At 40.6% G+C, this 20,980-nt stretch overlaps 1 long non-coding RNA gene across 1 annotated transcript in view; it reads left to right on the forward strand.

The window, feature by feature from the left end:
- Window positions 1-453: 453 nt before the first annotated feature.
- LOC107564346 (uncharacterized) overlaps window positions 454-20,980 on the forward strand; it is an 88,941-nt gene continuing 68,414 nt past the window's right edge. Inside the window, exon 1 of the long non-coding RNA XR_001606216.1 lies at window positions 454-570. This is a non-coding gene — a long non-coding RNA (uncharacterized lncRNA). The remainder of the gene's footprint in view (window positions 571-20,980) is intronic.

Here is a 20,980-nt window from a genome sequence, read left to right on the forward strand (position 1 = left end):
ATTTTTACCCTCTGTTTTACGCTGTCCTTAACTCCCAGCGAACTGTGAAGGAGCTCACCCAGCCATTCAAGGAACGTATTGTATTAAAGTGTGGTAACTGCTATATGTAATGAATTTTGGATTAGGAGCGACAAAGTGGCTCTATGATAACCTTTCGGAAAGGACGCAGTTTGTGAGCAGTGGGAAGCGGGTTATAGCAGGAGTCTCTACTCCCAGACAACCCAGGGTGGTTGCGTTTGATGTCACTCTAGCTGAAAACTCCCCAGCGCAACACAAACAAAACATGCCATACCAGACCTGTGCGGGATACATCAGTAGAGCGGGAAATGTCAGATCGTCAGGGGTGTACGTGTGAAGTGAATTACTTTGGTTTGGAGAGCAGTCCTGGGAGGATACTCTAATTTCAAGCTGAAGGTGTAATGTGTCTTTTTTTTTATTTTTTTGCAGGTGCGGTGGACCCTAGTGTAGACGGGATCTCACGGAGGGACCTTCTCCACGGACTATATGAAGGGAGGGGAGGGGGAGGGGGAGGGGGCTGCTTACTTTACTCCCAGCTTGCAGAACACACAGGTCAGCATGCCTTTAAATTTGATGTTGTTTTCTTTCAATTTCATGGTTCAATTTTTAATTTTTTTTGTTCATTTACAGTGCCTGTAAATTTAGATATTTTTTCCTTACTGTACAGTTAATTTATTACCTTTTTGCATTTAGATTAGTACTGTTTTTGATTCTAAGGCAGTGTTTCCTGTGCATTTTTTGTCCTAAGTGCTCAGCATTTTTTGTGTCCACACGGACGGTGTGCATACAACAGTGAGCACGCAAGGTGAAATGTTCAGACAGTCCACTTTCATGTTCAGAGTTCACTAGGTGGTACTGCGCATGTGTCGAACTCATCCATCCATGTGGAAACTGCTGTGCGCAAGACTGAGCGGAATGCAGAAAATGAAGTATATCTGAACCTTTAGGCTCAGGCTTAAGTAGAAAAATCATTAGATTACTTGCGATTAATTATTAAAATAAATTTAGGCCATCGAAATGTATGAGAAAAATATATCAAAGAAAAAAATATATGGTTTCATATTTTTTTAATATTTTATAAGAATTTATATAATGTATAAAATATATAAATGTAAAAATAAATTATAAAATATATATTTACATATGCTTATTATTATTATTAGTTGTTTTCATAATTTTTATTACTTTTTAATTGTATTTAAACATTAAACATAGTAGTATTTTTGTTACATTTATAAACATATATGCAATAAATGCAAATATTTAAAATGGAGAAAAAACTAATATATGAAATATATGCTTTCATATTTTTGTACAATTTATAATTCTTTCTATCATGTTAAAATATATAAAAACATTTTATTTGTTTGTTTGTTTGTTTGTTTGCTTGCTTTCTTTTTGGGCAGTGAATAACCAAAATGAAATAACCAACAGGGAAAAAGAGGAAAAACAGGACTAGGATGTAACTCAGGCCGGTCTTGAACATTTATCAAGCACAACAGCCCTTTATATGTCACTTGCAACGCACTACTCTCTTTGCCACAGCTTAGATGTTTTTAGCAACTTATGTATGTCATTCTACATATTAGCATCAGCTATTAGAAAGAAATCCTGGTTGACCCCTAGTACTAAAGATGTTCATACGGTCACTATGAGTGTATGTAAATATGATTACCATTGTCTTAAAACTCATGAAAAATCACGAAACAGTAACAACAATTCAAGCGGCTTAGAACAAAGTACATAACATCTGGATAACGTTTGACCTGCACATTGTCCTCTGTACCGGCAGCGGGTCATTCCCATCCTCTGCCATAAGCTACGAGATGTTTACATATCCTGGACGACTATGCCTTTTCATGGGAGCGCGGCGAGCATAGAGGAACATGCTGGGTTGATTTGGCCAAATTGGAAGCCTGTTAGTAATATACGGCAGAGCAGAGCTGAGCTGGATGGACGTCTGGTAGTGTTTATGCACAGGGTAGCTGCATCTGCACACAGCCCAGTCCTGCGGATGCCTCATACCCTCAGGCCTCCAGCACCTGCATAATGGAACAACAGAGAAGAAAGAAAGGGGAAAAGAGATCAAATGACAAGGGCTTGGGTTTCTCACATCAAATGTTTCTTTTTTTTTTTACTTACACCAGGAAAATATTTCCAAGATCTCAGAGAGTTGCGTGTCGATATGATAGAGTGGCCTTGTCGCTGTTTCGTAAACATTTGGCTGTTCTCCTCAACGCTGGTCTTTGAAATTCGTGGAGGAAAACAAATTTCTGTGAAATGATTGCCGGGTGCTTTACACAATGATTTAATATAGTGCTATTTTTTTCCCCCTCAGCTTTTTAGTCAGGGATTAAGAATTTGGGCAGGCGGGGGCAAGGAGGGAACGAGGGAAATAAATAAATATATAAAGGTGGTGGTTAATCTCGCTTAGTGCAGTGTGAACGCTGAGCAGTGCTGTGGCCTTACAAACATCTGCCTCACACACAGCCGAGCGGGATCAGCTAAAGCGATTAGCGCACTCGCGTCAGCCTGTGGAGACGGGTGCCCGTTACAAAAGCCAGAACACCAGCCTTTCCTCCCACACTCCACCTGGAACACTGACACTGCAGCGAGAGGCACGCTCCGAAAGCAGCGCAAGAACCGCCTCACAAACGCTACTCTTTTCCAATACGCATATGCTCTTGTCTTTTTTCCCTCTCTCAGAACAAAGCAACATGTAGCTCTGAGGATTGAACAGTCTGTCATGGTACTAAAGCAGATGCTTATCACAGCCAGAGTTGTATCCGAAACTTCTTAATTAGCATGTATGTAATGAAATATGCCATTCATTAAGGTGTAATTGTAATTTTACACTTGCTTTGTACCGCGACGGGGGCCTTGATGTGATAGCAGGCGACCTTTCCATTGTTGTGTATTAAGAGAGACCGTATTCTGCTCATGCTTTTACGTTAACCTCATTAAAGCAAAGGAGGGGCGATACTTCCTGAAAGGGATCTCGACAGCTTTCTTTTTTTCACTTTTTCTCCTTTTCGTTTCCACTCCTTTTAATTTAATTTCACTTTTGTGTTCTTCACTGCAAAATTTTTTATTAATCTGCATTTTCATCATGTTTCCAAGAACAATATATTTAAGATATTAAAACTTATTTTTCATAATTTATTGTACTTTATAAAATTTTAAGAAAAATTTCTGAAAACAAAGTGACATGACGTGTAGCCAAGTATGGTGTCTTAAACAAGACTCAATATTTTATATTCATATGTTATATTAATATTTTACTCCTAGTAAAATATATGGCTCATTTTAAAATATATTAAAATAGAAAGCAGTTATTTTAAATAGTAAAAATATTTCAAAATGTTACTGCTTTTGGTGCATTTTGGATCAAATAAATGCAGGCTTGGTGAGCAGAAGAGAATTCTTTAAAAAACATTAAAAATCTTGCAGTTCAAAATCCTTTGACTGTTAGTGTAGGCTGATTCTTCTTATAGATTGAAACGTGCATTAACCAGGATAACGAGTATGAAACATGCTCCGAGTTGCTTCAGAAAACAAAAAAATAGAGCAACAACAAAAGCATGTTGCTGGAAATGGGTTTATTATTGAAAATGCAAACTGCTTGTCTGCCAGCAGGAGGCGCTGTGAGAGCGGTGGAACTAACGGTTTCTCCAGTAACGGCTGTAAACAAAGCAGCTCCGAACGCTACTTTATCAGATAAAAATGCCATCTAAACTATTCTGAAGACAGTCGGTTCCCTTCAGAGATACATTCATATAAAACCCGCGACGTGTTTTGATTTTGAAAGTGCAGTGCTCATGTTTATTCAACGACGTCAAACGCCACAAATAAATCAATGTTTGGGAAACTGGTAATGTATATCGAAATATCGGAAATGTGTTTAAAAATCATATCACCGTTATTGAAAAAAATTATATTGCGATACATATTGATATTGAATTATTGTTTTGAAAAATTGCTAAAATGAATAGATCATGAGAAAACAGAAAGAGAAAACAAATGCCTCTGTAATCGAGCAAAATGATCTGGCTAAAGGTCCTGTTTTCACGTGGTGTGACGCTCTGCGTATTATCCCGCTCTATGCATGTGCGCTCCGCTCAGCTCTGCTCAGCTCCACTCATATACCATTCATGCTCTTCGGAACAGCAAAGTCCACTCAAAAATTGAGCCGACAGGAAACATCGATGTAGTACAATATTGTTTCTGTCTGCAATAGCCCTACTGTTTTGTAACAAGGTGTGGTAAATGGGCAACTCTGGTAACGCTGCCCTCTCATTCATTGATCTGCTAACCGCATGTTATGCTCACGTGTTCTGATAATAATAGCTTTCTAGGACTAAACATTATTTGGATAATTGGTAAAAAAAAAGTTAAATATCTTAACCCTACTGTTAGACCTACCTGAAAAAACTAAAAAGCTATTTATTTAATTCGAAGGCCTGTCGTTATTTTTTATTTGTGCTATCATTATTAATTTCTTTATTTGTTCTTATTACTGATTGCTTACTTGTCATTTTTATTCAATTGAAAGTTTGAAATCAAGCTATCTCGTGCTACTGCACCAAAATTACCCCACTGTAAATTAAAAAAAACACTGAGTGAGCAAGAATTTGTGAGATAGCTAGTTATAATGGTAATTATATAATGTTTACATATGTATACAAGCCTACATTAAAATCTAAATTGGTCTCTTCATTAGAAATTAGCCTACTGATTGCCACCATTGATGGACACATTTTTTAAATAATATTAAAAATATCTGTATGACATTTATATTCTGCAGTTCTTCCCTGTTGTACCGAATATCTATACTTTTCAAATTATCATATCAAAGTTAGAAATTAAAATATTGTGACAAAATAAATTTTGTAGGGTGCCACAAGTTTGTTAAAATTTCGGGTGCCGCGACTAAAAAAAGGTTGGGAAACACTGGTCTAAACCACTCAGAAGCAGTTCAGAGTTGTGGCATAAGGGACACAATTAGGGATGCACGATATATCGGCCACCATATCGGTATCGGCCGATAAATGCTCATTTTTTCTGTTATCGGTATCGGCCTGATAAGAAAATTCGGCCGATATCTTAAAGCCGATAAATAATGCATTATTTCCTTCAGAGACACTTCAGATGCGCGCTGTTCGTCAATGTCTCCATTCCCTCCATTAGGGAACGAGGGTTACCATACGTAACAGAGACGCTCCCTTTCAGTCGGTCACTTCAACATTGTGTCAAAGTTCTGACACTAGCGGTCCCTTTACTAAATGCCACAGCTGCTGAACTGCGTTACGAGTCCATGGGGGTGCAGATGTTGACAAGCTCAGCGTGCCATGACCAAATGCACCTCACCTCCTCATAACCTTCCAATGTCCAAGACTTATGACCTCACTCTCCAACACCCTGGAGAGCCGCCATATAAGGCAGAGGTCACCTCCAGCTGGAGCCTTTTCTCATTCTGAGAAAAACAAGAATAGATAGCGGTTGGAATGCCCTGGTTGAACGTTGGGAAAGCGTTCATTTTCCCAAGTGGGAAAAGAACACTGCGGAAACCATATCCTACCGCAGGGGAGGTAACATATGCAGATACATCCTATGGACTCACTAAAAAGGATTATTACATAGGGAACGTTTCTGTGGTGGGCTACGCTTAAGGGGAGAACTACTAAGCACAGAAACAAGTAACAGGCCGACTGTCTGACTAGGGGAAACACTGAATCCTATTCGGAACAGAGCAGTGGACTAATACACATATGGGACCACCAAAGGGAGCCAAAACGTATGGAGCACTAATCCATTATGAGAGTTCCCTCGAGGGATACTTACTCGTAATGGATTCTTTAGCAAACTAGTCTGTTAAACTCCGCTACATAAGGGAGTGGTTGAGTGATGGAAGGATAGTCCAGGGTTCATAAGAAGGAACTGAACTGGACTCAATAAGCGCACATTATCACCTCAGAGAGGGTAAGGCGCTAAATGCAAGCTCTACACCCTACCAGCCACCTTGAGTTCAAGAGCTAGTTCAGACAGTCTTAAACTCTGTGCGCATTCCAAATAGATGCATAGGGCTCGCACCTGGCACAACAGTGACAGGTCAGGGTCCCCCTCCTGCGGGGGAATAGCTTAAAAAGGTTACCACCTGATCTCTAAAAGAATTGGTGGGAACCTTGAGCACATATCCAGGCTGGGGTCTCAGGACAACTTGAGAGTCTGCCGGCCTGAATTATAGGCACGATTCATTAATGGAGAGGGCTTGGAGATCTCCCACCCTCTTGATAGAAATGAGCTCAGTCAGAAAGGCCGTCTTCAAGTCCAACTGACTAAAGGGGCTCAAACGGATCTCTCTGTAAAGCCTGAAGGACCACTGAGAGATCCCAAGAGGGCATGAAGCGTGGCCTTGGAGGATTCAACCTCTGGGCACCTCCTAGGAAACTGATAACCAGATCATGGTTCCCCACCGATCTGCAATCTAGGGTGTCGTGGTTCGTTGTAATAGCGGCCACGTACACATTGAGTGTAGATGCATGACAGGCGCCTGTCCTGGCCCTCTTGGAGGAAGGATAGTACAGATTTGATGCCACATTTCTGAGGATCCTTCCCATGGGAACCTCACCAATTCACGAAAATGTGCCATTTCAGGTTGTATAGCCGCCTTGTAGAGGGTGCTCTAGCCTGCATAATGGTATTCAGCACTGCAGTTGAAAGACCACTGAGTTCCTCCTGGTCATGTCCAGGGATCAGACATGGAGTTTCCAGAGATCTGGGTGTGGGTGCCAGATTGTGCCCTTCCCCTGGGAGAAAAGGTCCCTCCTCAAGGGAATCTGCCAGGGAGGAGCTAATGCAAACAGCACGAGTGCTGAGAACCAAGTATTGTTGGGCCAATAATGTGGCACAAACAAGAGTTGTTCCATGTCCTCCCTGAATTTGCACAGTGTCCATTAGGGCTGCACGATTAATCGCAAGCGATATTTAACGCGCATCTTATCAGTAAAGCCGGTTCTTTAATGCAGCCCTAGTGTCCATGCAATGAAGCTCACTGGGGGAAACGAATATTCGCATAGGCCTGAGCCAGCTGTGTGCCAGAGTGTTCGTGGCGAGGGGGCCTCGGTGAGGGAAACCACAGTGGACAATGAGTGGATTCTCGTGAGGCCAACAGATCTATCTGTGCCTGACTGAATTGATTCCAAAACAGCTGGACCAGCTGGGGGTGAAGCCTCCACTTGCCTCGGAGCAGGGTTCCAAATTGAATCGCATAGCCGAGCCGAATGGTCCTGAGGAGCCATCAGGAAGGGCTGGGGAGCTTAACCAAGCATCCACCTTGCCAACAGTCTCACTGGAATTACATTCAATGTACCTGGGGCAGGGTTCCTGCAGCTCTGTGGAACAGAAGTCACAGTGGCAGAGGATGTATGTCCTTCGGGGTGCACAATGCCTTGTGTGCAAGGTCTGTCAAAGATGTCACTGACAAATGCGGGAACCGGAGGTCACTGACGTGCATCGTACTGACTCGATGACTGTCTTGTTGCAACAGAATCTGTGTCCGAACAGGCTCTGTTGCCCAATTTTAGTGCCTGGCCATCACACATGGGAGGGCCAGAAATGCCGGTAGTGTGACCAGGAAAGGAAGAAATCGCTCTTTAAATGACCATCTGGTGACTGCTCTGTCATGTGGCAGACAGCCAGAGCCCAGCAGGATCCACCTTCAGTCCCCCCTGCAGAAGTGAAGCTAGGCTGGTCAGCTGGTCCCTCCTTCTTGGGTCACCCATCTCAGGATCGCTACAAAAAGTTCTTGGCATCCTGAGGACGAGCTGGCAGTGCCACCTTCCTGCTAGTGACTGGCCGTTGTAAGGTCTCAGGAGTCCTCAGAGGGGGCCGTAGAACCTGACCCACGCCAAGGCAGGATGCGTTTACTAGCCTCCATTTGTTTTTAATCTGTGGAGAATTGCTGTGCAAATTCATCAATGGTGTCGCCAAAGAGACCAACCTGAGAAATGGGGACGTCGAGAAAGCGGACTTTCTCCGCTTCCCGCATCTCTGCCAGATTGAGCCACAAGTGGCGCTCCTGGACCACTAATGTGGACATCGCCATCCTCAGAGCGTGGTTTTCGTAAACCAGAGGGCGTAGTCAGTCACCGAACGCAGTTCTTGCATTCTCTGGGTTGGAACCACCCTTGTGCAGACCCTGGCCTGAATACCTGTAGGACAGCCATTGCATGCAGAGCGGACACAGCTTGTTCAGAAGCAGTATAAGCTCGAGCAACAAAGGACGAGGTAACTTATATGCTTTAGACAGGAGTCTCGGACGGACAGCTCCTGGAACGTACTGCCGGACAGCAACCGTGTGCAGTGTGCACTCTTTATTAATCTGTTAACATGAGCGCGGAGAAAATACGCACCACATTCGCACTGCAAACAGAGTAATGTGAACCTGGCATTATGTGTGTGCGCTGCGAGTGTGCATGAGTGCCCAGTCTCCAGGAGAGCGCGTGAGCGCTGAATGGTTAAACACTGGCAAGAATTAAAAAGTAATGCAATTTATAAACTTTAGTGACGATGTGACACTGCCTCGATTGTGCAAGTGACAATTACTGCATCAACTGTGCAGCGTGCAGCTCGCTTATAGTGCAGACGCGATGTGGAGATTTGAAGACATTTGCGTATTTTGAGAGAGCGCGCGTGCATGGTGATTCACTCATGCTGTTTGTGAAATTACGTCTCACACAAGGGCGCTGAATGGTTAAACACTGGCAAGAATTAAAAAGTAATGCAATTTATAAACTTTAGTGACGATGTGACACTGCCTCGATTGTGCAAGTGACAATTACTGCATCAACTGTGCAGCGTGCAGCTCGCTTATAGTGCAGACGCGATGTGGAGATTTGAAGACATTTGCGTATTTTGAGAGAGCGCGCGTGCATGGTGATTCACTCATGCTGTTTGTGAAATTACGTCTCACACAAGGTTTTCAAATTACTTCATAAGCATTATAATTATTTCACCAGCGCCGGACAGAGACTGAGACAGTGCCGCTGCATGTTGTGCCAAACCTCTCACGGCAGCGTCATCAGCTTGAGGTCAAAATATTTGACCACGGGGACTTTAAGTGTGTAATTTTGTAATCACAAAATGTATTGCTCTTAGGCTGTGAATCTCTGGGTAGACAGCAAATCGATTCGATTCACGATTCATAGGTTTTCGATTAGATTCAAGAACGATTTTTGCAAATTCACAACGATTCAATTAGATTCAATTCACAATTAAATTCGATTCGATTCGATTAACGATTCAATTCTGCATTTTTTAAGTGCATTCACAGGATTATTTAAATGCTTCCCCTAAATTCCTTAAATGCTTAGTCAGGGGGCAAATTACACAGCAGCCTTTATGGTTACAGAACCATAGGTTAGAAAAAAACACTTGTCTATTGTTAGATGGTAGTTTAATGATTATATGGCATGACGTAGAAATTTATGTAAGCCAAGATTTAGCCATCATTTCAGAAGTGACAGAAATGTCAAATACAATAATTTTATGTATGTATTATTATTATTTTTTATTTTTTTTTACAAGGAATTATTTTCTTATCTCTTACTTTGAATTTGCTATAAGAAATCAAATACACTGCTGGACAATAATCAATCATTTGTAATCTATTATTTTTTCCTAATGGCAATTTTATGATTGTTTTATATACTACAAACCATTATTTCAATTTTCTGCACAGAATAAGGTAACATAAATATATACTTTATAGTTTCTGTAGGCTACTGTAATAAATGGTCAATTAGCACTGCATCATTCATAAATTGTATTTATTTATTGTGTTTATTGTCTTAACGTTTTAGTTCATTCTGCTATTCTTATTCAGTCTTATTCAGCTTAGCTGCAGATATAGCCTGGCACCTCTGAGCGTGAGATCACTTCTCTTTCAGTGTGAAAAACTTCATCTCATTTTCAAAAAATAAAATGCTATAGTATTTAACTTTTCCTCTCCATCGGCGAATGATGATTTTGAAAGAAAACTTGTCCGATGTTTGTTTGCTATAGCAATGAATGCTACTGTCATGCATCTGATTATCAGATAAACCTTGTGCTCTTATTTCAAGGTTGTTGTTAATGCTGTGGTTATTTAAACAGTTTCCTTCGTACATTCGGTTGAAGGACATTGTTAAAACACTTTTATCATTCAATGGAACTGTGCGTATGCTTTAGATACTTAAATTTTTGCTTCGTCCATGCAATAAATGCACAGCCTTCGACTGCTCAGGTAATGTCGTCATCGGTATGACTGAGAGCCATTGAAAAACTACAGAAAAGCAAAACTACTTCACTTTAGCATTACTGGCCACGAGTACTAAGGTGAGATCACACATCAGTTGCTCAAAAAATGTGTCAGTGAGACGAACAGAGCGCGAGCGCAAACCTGTGACAGTCTCAGGCAGTGAACCGCGTGAAGGAGAGATGCGAGGCACGTACACTGTTCAAGGTCTCTATTAATTTGTGCTTGTAGTAATTTAATGTGTATATATTTTGAAAGCATTGAATCGCTATAGAAATCGCGATTCATTCGATTCTTAGCGGGAAGGAGAGATGTGAGGCACGAACACGGTTCAGGGTCTCCATTAATTTGTGCTTGTAGTAATTTAATGTGTATATATTTTGAAAGCATTGAATCGCTATAGAAATCGCGATTCATTCGATTCTTAGCGGTTTAAATCAACTACTGTCCGAAATCGACGAATCACGATCCAAAAATCCATGTTTCAAGATCGATGCATCGAGAAAACGAGTGAATTGTTACACCCCTAATTGCTCTGGTATTGCGATTACAGCTCTAAAATATGTTATTTTTAAATGTCTGGGTAAAAAAACAACTTTTTTTTCCACTGAACACATTTTATTTTTAAGAAACATATAAAACATTTTGGAACCGTAAACATGTCAGGCTAAATAATTAGAATAAATAATTAAATTATTCTTAATTAAATGCACTCACTTGAGTGAGCCTAAACCTGGAGCTCAACAATAATAAGAACATAAATTATTTTCTGTAAAAAAAAATCCCTATAAATGAAAAAAATGCAGTCACTTAAGTCAGCCTAAACCTGCAGCTCAATAATCAAAAAATATAATCAAAACATAAATTCTGTAAAAAATAAAATAAAATGCATGCATAAACCTGCAGCTCAACAAGGTTTTTGGAGACATGCTCGCTTTCTACACATTCATCTTTCAGTCCAAGTTATGATGCAGGAATGTTCACCTTTTCCGGATTAAGTTTGGAGCGGTGAGGTACGAGGATGTGTGCACATACACACATAAGGAAAGAGCGCATGAGTGGTCTCTCCGTACAACACTCAAACAGTGGCAAAGTAAAAAAAAAATTTAAATGCATGATTTTGAACCGATGTAAACAATGGCAGGAGGCTTAAAAGTATTGAAGTGATACCAGCTAAATGTAATTATTGTACTAAATCGCAGAAAAGTAGGCTACAGTACGTACTTTAGACTGCTATTCCTCACTCTGTGAAGTAACGTGAGGGAGGATACTAGTTGACGTTAGCTAGTTAATTAGCCATGTTATCTGCCTCGGTAGCAAGCCAAATAGTATTTATTTCAACACTGAAACAAACGGCGGGGGGGTCTCTGTCTTGATCGTGGGTGAAAGAGGGGGCAAACCGAAGATGACAGATATATAGTTTATGTTCGACTTGGAAGTATTTATTTAGCGATCGGCGCTAAAACGTCATCTGTACGGAACATGGTTAGTCTACGTTACCCGAAAAATTCCCATACGACAGACTTCGTCTTTTTCGACGGGGGAAAAAGTTCCAGGGATTCATCTCCTTCGGCCATCCCACACACAGGTGACAGGTGAAATTTTAGTGGTTTTGAAACCGTGACTTTTCCAAACCGCGGTATACCTTGAAACCGGTTATCGTCCCATGCCTACATACCACATGATAAAGCACCACAGTAAGAAATAACTTTGACAGTGAAGATTTCTCTGGGCATATGCACAAGCCACATGGTGTGTTTGATAAAGAAAAAGGATGTCAGCACTCTTAGGATTAGCTCACACCACAGGAATTAACATCAACATCCCAGCTCCTGTAGCACCCAGGATTCACTTCTCTTTGATATCTAGCCTCTGCAGTTACAGGAGGAAAACACATCTGAGATGAGGAACACTCCCAATTCTATGTTTCTCTTTTCGATCTGTGGGAAGGTAGTCTTTACCTCTGTGAATTACGGTGTTCTCTGTTGATAATAGCAGAGCCTCGGTCAGTAGTAGCAGTGTACTAAAACTGTCGTTTTCCAAACTGAAATCTACTCACGCTTTAAGTATTTAAACTATAGTGAAGCTATAATTTGAGTTATTAAAGTTACTAAAAAAAAGTAACCACATTACTTTTTAAATATATACTACCATTCAAAAGTTTGGGTTGGTAAGATTTTTTTGCATGTTTTTGAAAGAACTTTGTTCACGAAGGTTGCATTTATTTGATTAACATCAGTAATATTTTGAAATATTAGTACAAGTTCAAATAACTTTTATTTTGATATAGCCATATATTAAAGCCTAAGACCTTAGTCAAGTTAGACGCCAGATTGAATTTAATGCGAATCAAACAAGGCTATGAGGGATAGACTAGATAGACTAGTCTTTACATTGGCACACGGAATAAAGGTCATAGATCACAACTCAACTGTCAAAACAGTTTTATGGAGTTTTTTTCTACTGAACATTTCTTTTAGAAAGACATTTAGTCAGATGAACTTTCTGTATGCTGTTAATCAACTGTACAATCCATTAAATGCCCTGTACTTCTATCCCTCAGATCCTCCCCTTGTTTCCCTTCCTGGCAAAAATTAAATATAATGTTACTCTGACTAAGGTCTATTATTTCAGTCTTAAGTGTCACATACTCTTTTAGAAATCACATTTTTTTGAGTTGGTGCTCAAGAAAAATTTCCTATCAATATTTGGAAACAGTTGTGCTGTTTAATATTTTTGTGGAAATGTGATAATGTTTTAGGATTCTTTGATGAATAGAAAGTTCAAAATAACAGCATTTATGTGTAAAATATTTTTGTAACATTATAAATCTTTACTATTATTTTGATCAAATTAATGCGTCCTTGCTTAAAAGCATATAAAAAACAATGTTGACGAAACAATGTTGAAAAAACAACAACGATCTTAATTAGTCACAGCAATTAATTTAAATTTACACACAATACATCTAATGAACTAGAAAACAGCTTAATTAAGTTGAACTTGAGAAAAGCAGCATGTTAGTAAATATTTTTCCACAAAGACTAAAAATGCTCTTCTGAGTTCTTTTCAGGTAATTAATTATTTGTAAATTTTTCATTCACAGAAATGAATCTTTTATTAAAATTTTAAAATCGATTTATTACTGCTATTACCGTTTGTTTGACTGTAAATCTGCGTACCTAATATACATCTACCAAAAATTGATTTATCACAAAAAAAGCTACCAAACAAAGCTGCTCCTATAATACATCAGACTCACTCTGTCAAATAAGACAGCTTTGCCAAGAATTGCCTATATACTGGCACTTTGTTGTTGTTAATGGAGGTTTGCCATCGAGTTACTTAAATTTTTTTTCTTTGTTGGCTCAGATTAAGTTCAACACCCCTTTTGAATGGAAGGTGTTGAAACAAGCTGAAATATCCCTTCTACCCATGCCAAAAGTGCATTCATGAAGAGCACTGACTGTTCAATGTGGGACAGATGTGGTGATTCCTCTGGCAATATGTCTTTTGTGTAAATGGGAAATGAAAGCTTAGGCTGGGATGTTCTTCATCTCACTTCTGGAGGTCAAGAGGCAGAGGATTTTGCATCTGTGTTGCGTTTATGCCAGTGACAGCTAGCATCCTGAAAGGGGTCACAGTTTAACACTATGCCAAAGCTGATAGTCAAGAACACTGTTCCAGTGTAGCATACATTTGAGCGTGCGATGTAGTCTTGTAACCTATTGATTTTAGAAACTCAGAAACGGCTCACTGCAATAAAAATGTCTTTTTTTGGAACTTCAGAGCTTTAGGTTTTGTTTATTGTGATTTGTGTGGAAAAGAATGGCCTGTACATTATTAATTATTTCTCTTTTTATGTTCCACAGTGGAAAAAAAAAAGCTTGACTTTATTTAAAAACCATTTGAAATTATTGTTACTCATAGGTTGTCGCAACAGTGAGATATAAACTTTTCCTTTGCCAGTTGTTCGCCAATAAAAACTAACATCTGAATCATTAAATGCACAGACGTGTTTGCTACCCTTGACAGGAAGCTATATGATTACAAAAGATGTTTTCTGTTAGCCTGCCAGGCTATGCAGCCATGATGAATGAGTGTAATATACAGTGCATCAAGAGTGGACACATGCATTAATGGCTCTGAATAATTTGAGCAATACATTTCCAATGCTACTTTCACGCAGAGGCTGATTGTTTCTGAATGATTTAATCTTGTTGAGTTGTGTTTCCCCTCCAATTCGTGTCAGTAAACAGGAAAACAATGTGCTCATTTGAATAATATCACAAATTGTGTAGTTCCTGGCAGTCCCGGGCTGTGCCGTGTGAAGGGTGCCAGCCCTCAGGGTCTGAGTGAACCAAAAACAAATCACTGCATTGCTTACACAATTACAAACCTGCGTACTATTCATCTGCACAGGATATGCGAATTACTTATCTGAATGCGTCTCCAGATATTATCTCTAGTGCACAGTGTTACACAGATTGAGATGTACGAGATATAGGTTCTCGAAGCAGATTGGTGTGCATATGCATAAGAGAAATCTGACTGGCATAATAGGAATAAAATTTTAATATAGAAACTGTCAAAGATTAGCTTTATATTATATATTGTCAAGTTATAATAAGACAGTATAAAATCTAGAATATTTTTTCTCACTTTGTTCTTTTTACTGAGCCAGTTAAAAAGATTCAGAATGGTGTTTTGAATCAGGCTCATTTATCCAGTGAATCATTCCGAGCCGTTACTGACTCACTCAATCATTTTTCGGTTCTGTTGCATGTGGAAGCGGTGTTAATTTTAGTCAGACTTAACATCACTCTAATTACTAAATGAATGTTCATATAATGTGTTATTTATATGTATGTGTGTATGTATGCATTGTAACGGGGTGAAGAATCACACGACAAGAAATCTCAATCAATACCCTGGAGGGTGGATTTATTGGGGTGATGGGTGCTAGTGAGAAAGGTCCAGGTTGGTGCTCCGGTGCCGTGAGTGCTCTCTTCCGTCTTCCCAGTGCAGAGGGTCTTTGCAGTGCTCCTGTGGGGATGGTCGGTCACATGCTGCTTTCTGTGGGGAAAATGAGAGGGCGAGTTAGTGCTCAGTCTCATGGAGGAATCTCCTAGATGGCAGGGCTTGCGTGGCTTATGTAGCCGCCGCCTGATGAGGTGCAGCTGTGACCAATCAGCCTGCGATGATGATGGCCAGGTGCTCCTCGCTTGTTTCCAGGGCAACGCTGATGAAGCCTCGGGACGCTCGTCACACATCCGTCTGCAGCAGGAAGGGGCAGCTAAAGTCCGGGGCTCGGTAGACAGGCTCCGAGACGAGGGCCCCCTTCACTCTCTGAAAGGCCTCCTCCGCTGCTGGTGTCCACTGTACCTTCTCCGGCTGCCCCTTCCTGGTCAAGTCTGTCAGGGAGGCGGCTAAAGAGGAGAAGTTGGGGATGAAGCAGCGATAATACCCCACCAACCCTAGAAAGGCTCGTACCTGGGTCTTGGTCTCGGGTCTCTGAGCGGAGCGTACCGCTTCCACCTTCTCCTGTGGCCGAATGAGACCCCGTCCCACCTGGAAACCCAGGTACTTCGCCGCGGAGAGGGCAAGGTGGCATTTGCGAGGGTTGGCGGTGAGTCCAGCCCTCCGGAGCTCCGAGAGCACCCTCCGTAACTGGTCCAGGTGGTCTTCCCATGCCTCGGAGTGGATCACGATGTCGTCCAGATTGGCCACGGCGTAGGCCTGATGGGGCCGCAACAGGATGTCCATCATCCACTGGAACGTGGCGGGTGCCCCGTGGAGGCCAAAAGGAAGGGTCCGGTACTGCCAGTGGCCACTAGGGGTAGAGAAAGCAGTCTTAGGTTTGGCATTCTCAGAGAGGGTTACCTGCCAGTAGCCTTTGGTGAGGTCCAACGTAGAGATATACCGGGCCCTTCCCAGCCAGTCCAACAGTTCATCCACCCGAGGCATGGGGTATCTGTCGAACTCGGATACCTCGTTGAGGCGACGGAAGTCGTTGCAGAAACGGAGGGTGCCGTCCGGTTTCGGGGCCATCACAATGGGGCTGGCCCATGGCCTGCGTGATGGTTCTATCACCCCCAACTTCAGCATCTGTTGAATCTCCTCAATAGCTCGCCGACGAGCCTCAGGGACGCGGTAGGGCCGTTGCCTGACGACGACCCCTGGCGGCGTCTAGATGTCGTGCTGCAGGACGTTGGTCCGCCCGGGAAGAGAGGACAACACATCAGAGAACTGACCGACCAGGTGCTGCAGCTCCCTCTTCTGGGCAGCCGAGAGGTGGGGGTTGACGTCAACAACCACAGAGTCAGAGACGCTGGAGGATTTCGTCCATGGTGGGAGAGGAGCGCTCGCCTGTGACAGAACCCGGAGACAAAAACAAGGAAAAAAGGTGAGGTTAAGAAGATCGCTTGTCGGTGATTCTTCACTGATTTGCCCGCATTCTCCACCAGTGTAACAGGGTGAAGAATCACATGACGAGAAATCTCAATCAATACCCCAGAGGGTCCAGGTAGGTGCTCCGGTGCCGTGAGTGCTCTCTTCCATCTTCCCAGTGAAGAGGGTCCGTGCAGTGCTCCTGTGGGGCTGGTCGGTCACACGCTGCTTTCTGTGGGGAAAATGAGAGGGCAAGTTAGTACTCAGTCTCATGGAGGAAAATGGTGGCCACACAGAATATTGACTCTTTGGGCCCAATTTGGACATTTTCACTTAGGGGTGTACTCACTTTTGTGGCCAGCGATTTAGACATTAATGGCTGTGTGTTGAGTTATTTTGAGGGGACAGCAAATTTACACTGTTATACAAGCTGAACACTCACTACTTTACATTGTAGCAAAGTATCATGTCACATGAAAAGATAGAATAAAATATTCACAAACATGTGAGGGGTGTACTCACTTCTGTGAGATACTGTGTGTGTGTGTGTGTGTGTGTGTATATATATATATATATATATATATATATTCACAACAGATCAGTCACATCAGTCTTTTGGCACTGGAAATTATGTAGGTACTTCTAATCAGTGCTGCATTTTATTTCATTTATTTCATTTTAATTTAATTCAGTATTCAACCATCTACAATTTGAAGTGATCCTTCAATTAGTTTTCCCTCCGACATCTAAAAGAAGTCACTTGGCTCCTAAATGTTTCATTTTTGGAGCCAATAGCTTCCTAGTATTTGTTCTGGTCTGGATCCCTGGAAGAGCTTGAGAACTATTGGGGTGGAGGCTGAACTCAAACAAAGCCTTGAATTATCAGAACATACTATCTCATCCAGCTGCACTGATTATATGAATTTCTCTCATTTATTTGCTGGTGATTTAGGACGTTCACGATGTTGGTGTGGCTCGCTGGCAGATTTGTCTGGAGTTGATTTACGGATGCAGTCTGTTGGATAGAAAATCTGAGCCTATTATGATTCTGCCCAGACCAACATTAAAATGTGTATTTATTGCACTTCCAGTTTTTATGTGTGATCCGTAGCAGGCGGTGTGCACCAGATTGGATGCTCTCATTTGACAAACCTCCATTTTGCTTGTGTCTGACATCCAGCACACTCATACTACCCCTCCAATCATATATTTTCATTCTCTCCTTCCAACTTTGAGCTCTTTATAGACTCCTTAAAGAAAGACACATGTTCCAAGTTTCTTGGTTCCCCCACCCCAGGCTCCCCAGGTTGGGTCCCGGTGCCACCTTTGGTTCAAGGATCCACAGATGTGTAGCGGCCTTCACTCTCTCAGAACTGCCGTAACAAAGCAATTAAAGAGCTGAGATGATAGGGAAATTTTATAGTGTCAGTAAGGATGTCTCTGAATGTCTACAAGGAAAGAGGAATGTGGTATGCATTTTAAAGCAGCAGGGCATTCAAGAGCTGAATGAAAATGATTCCATCTCCAGCGAGGCCTCCTGTAGCCCCACACCTTCCAGAGGAGGAGAGCTTGAAAGACATCCAGACTAAGTTTAAGGCCTTTGTGCTTGTGTTAATGAAGCACAGAGAGGGAGGGAGAAGGGGTCTCTGATGCGCGTTTAATTAGCAGAGGGTCTAGTTAACTGTCTATTAAACTTCTGATTACGGTGTGGAATTTCACTTAAATTAAGGAGTTCAAGAACTCTTTGAATGGAAGTGATGGCAGGAATAGGACAGTTTTTGAAATAGGTAGCTTGCTGGTTCTTGGCTCTCATTTAATATTATAGAATTTTATATTATATATAATATATAATAACAGTTGTTAAACATTTGTTTTGAATTGTTTCATAATGGTATATTCTATATTTAGATTGTATATTTATCTTAGTAATAATAATGATATAATTTTATTTATTTATTTATTCATTCTTCAGCACCAAGATTTTTTGCTTTGCTTAATTTTTTTTCATTACAGTTAAGGACATTTTACCTCAATTAATTTCTCCAATGCGAAAAATGAATAGCAATATTTAATTAGTAAAATATAATAGTGTTTTGTTATTGTTCACAGAAAATTGTCTCAATGCATTAATGAAAATGTATATTATTTTATATTATTAGTTTTATTAAATCGATATAAATATACATAATAATATTATTTAATGTTTTTAAATATATATATATAGTAATATTATATACTCGTATTGTATTTTTATTTGTATTTATAAATATATATTGTAGTAGAAGTAATATTAATAATTGTATTTATTCATTTATTTTTCTGACACCAAGATTTTTTACTTTGTGACATTTTCATTACATTTAAGCATATTTTACCTCAATTCGTTTTTGCAATGCGAAAAAATAACATTGTTTAACATTGTTAGTAAAATATTTGAACTTTGTAGCGTTTATGATATTTGCATAATTGGTCATTTTTTGGTCCTAAAAATGGGTTTAATATTTATATTTTTTTGGGTGTAACAGGACTTGAATACATTTTTGTAAGATTAATATGACTGGTTAGAATTTTGGAGCCAAGTTGTAATGCTTAGCATTATGACACATTCAGCTATAAAGGTTAAGTGTCACAAGCTATCCGCTGACATTCTCAGATATTTCACACATGCACAAGCACAGTTTCAACTGTTTTGAGAGGCAAATAGCTGCATGGCTGCGTGAGCTGCAGTAGATTGTTGTACCGTCTAGACCTAGATACCAGAGAGTGAGTTATTCCCTGCACCGTGACCTGATTAATTGAGAACGTCTGAGGTTGTCTGTGGGTTGTGTTCAGGCTCCAGTCGCTGCCCCAACCTCATCCATCTCAAATGCTTGTGTCTAAAGGTTGGCCTCCGAACGCTGACCCCTCGCCTCAGCTGCAGACAAAAAGTCAGTGTGCTTAAGTTGATTGAATGAGAGTGAGCAAGAGAGTGAGTGCGGGATCAAGAGAGAAAGATAGTGCCAGAGCGAGCGAGAGACAAAATGAGGCAACATTTAGACAGCTGCACGCGTAGCACCATGTATCCATGTCTGTCAATGGGAGATATTTCTGTCTCCTTAGTGCGGCCCTCAGGCTTCCAAGCAGGCCATCTCAATGTCATCACCGTCACCCTGCTGTCATTGGCTAAAAAGGCCCGGCTGCGTGCATGCCTGAAGTACAGCGTGTGCTGGAGTTAAGGGCTCTGCTAGCCCAGGCCTAATTGGAGTGCGTCAGTCAGGCAGCTTGACTCATCGAAAATTACTGTGAGCAGTGCGCTTAATAGGAAAGCAGAGAGGAATGACAATAAGGTCATGATACCACCACATCCAATGGCAACGATCACATTCCAGGGCTGTGGTAGTTATATCTTATGAGCACCTCATGTTGACGGTGTACGCAACGATAGACGATCACATGGTGTTGAGAATGAGCCCTGTCATATAGATACAGTCAGGGTCCGAAAATAACACTCGTGCCAAATGCAAGTACCAAAAGTCACTTTCTCAGGAGCTGCAACATAATATGCAGTTTAAATTGAATTGAAAGAAGAGTCTGACCTCGCTGATATAAGTGACATGAGCAAATTGAATCAGCCATCAACTAAAGAAAACATCTGTTCCGACTTGGAACGTCAGCCTCAGTTAGTGGAAAATGTAAACTTTTGTATTTACATGTTACGTACAACTCACATTAAGGCACCAAAATGACAAGATGAGGAAAGAAATCAGTAAAAATAATAATAAATATTCAATATATTGTTGTTTTATATTTATATTTTTAAATAATAATTTTATATATATTAATGTATTTAATAGTATTATTTGTTATTTTTATGAATGTTATTATTAATGGTTTTTAAATATGTTAATGTGTGCAGAGGCATATTGTGAATAATGGATAATAATATTAGTATTAGTGTATATTAGTATATTTGTGGTGTTATTATTATTATTATTATGATAATTATTTTACTTTTGTTTTTTAAATGTGTGTATAGGCCCATTGCATGTCAAATGTACATGTATATGTGTGCCAAAGTATCAGTGACATCTGAACTGTGGGAGTTGAATTCAAATCAGAGCAATGCTGAGAGATTTCTTGTGTCAGGCTGCCAGCGCCTCTCACATGCCAAAGGTTAGATTGATGGCCCGAACCTGCTGTTGACTTATATTTGATGAAGCTACCAGCATGCATTTCTCATAGTCTTCCATTGACGTTTGGTTCTATAGATTTCTTGTTTTCATGTAAATGTGAGTTTGA

Source organism: Sinocyclocheilus grahami, unplaced genomic scaffold (genome assembly GCF_001515645.1).
Source record: "Sinocyclocheilus grahami isolate Dianchi unplaced genomic scaffold, SAMN03320097.WGS_v1.1 scaffold925.1, whole genome shotgun sequence".
Classification (NCBI taxonomy): domain Eukaryota; kingdom Metazoa; phylum Chordata; class Actinopteri; order Cypriniformes; family Cyprinidae; genus Sinocyclocheilus; species Sinocyclocheilus grahami.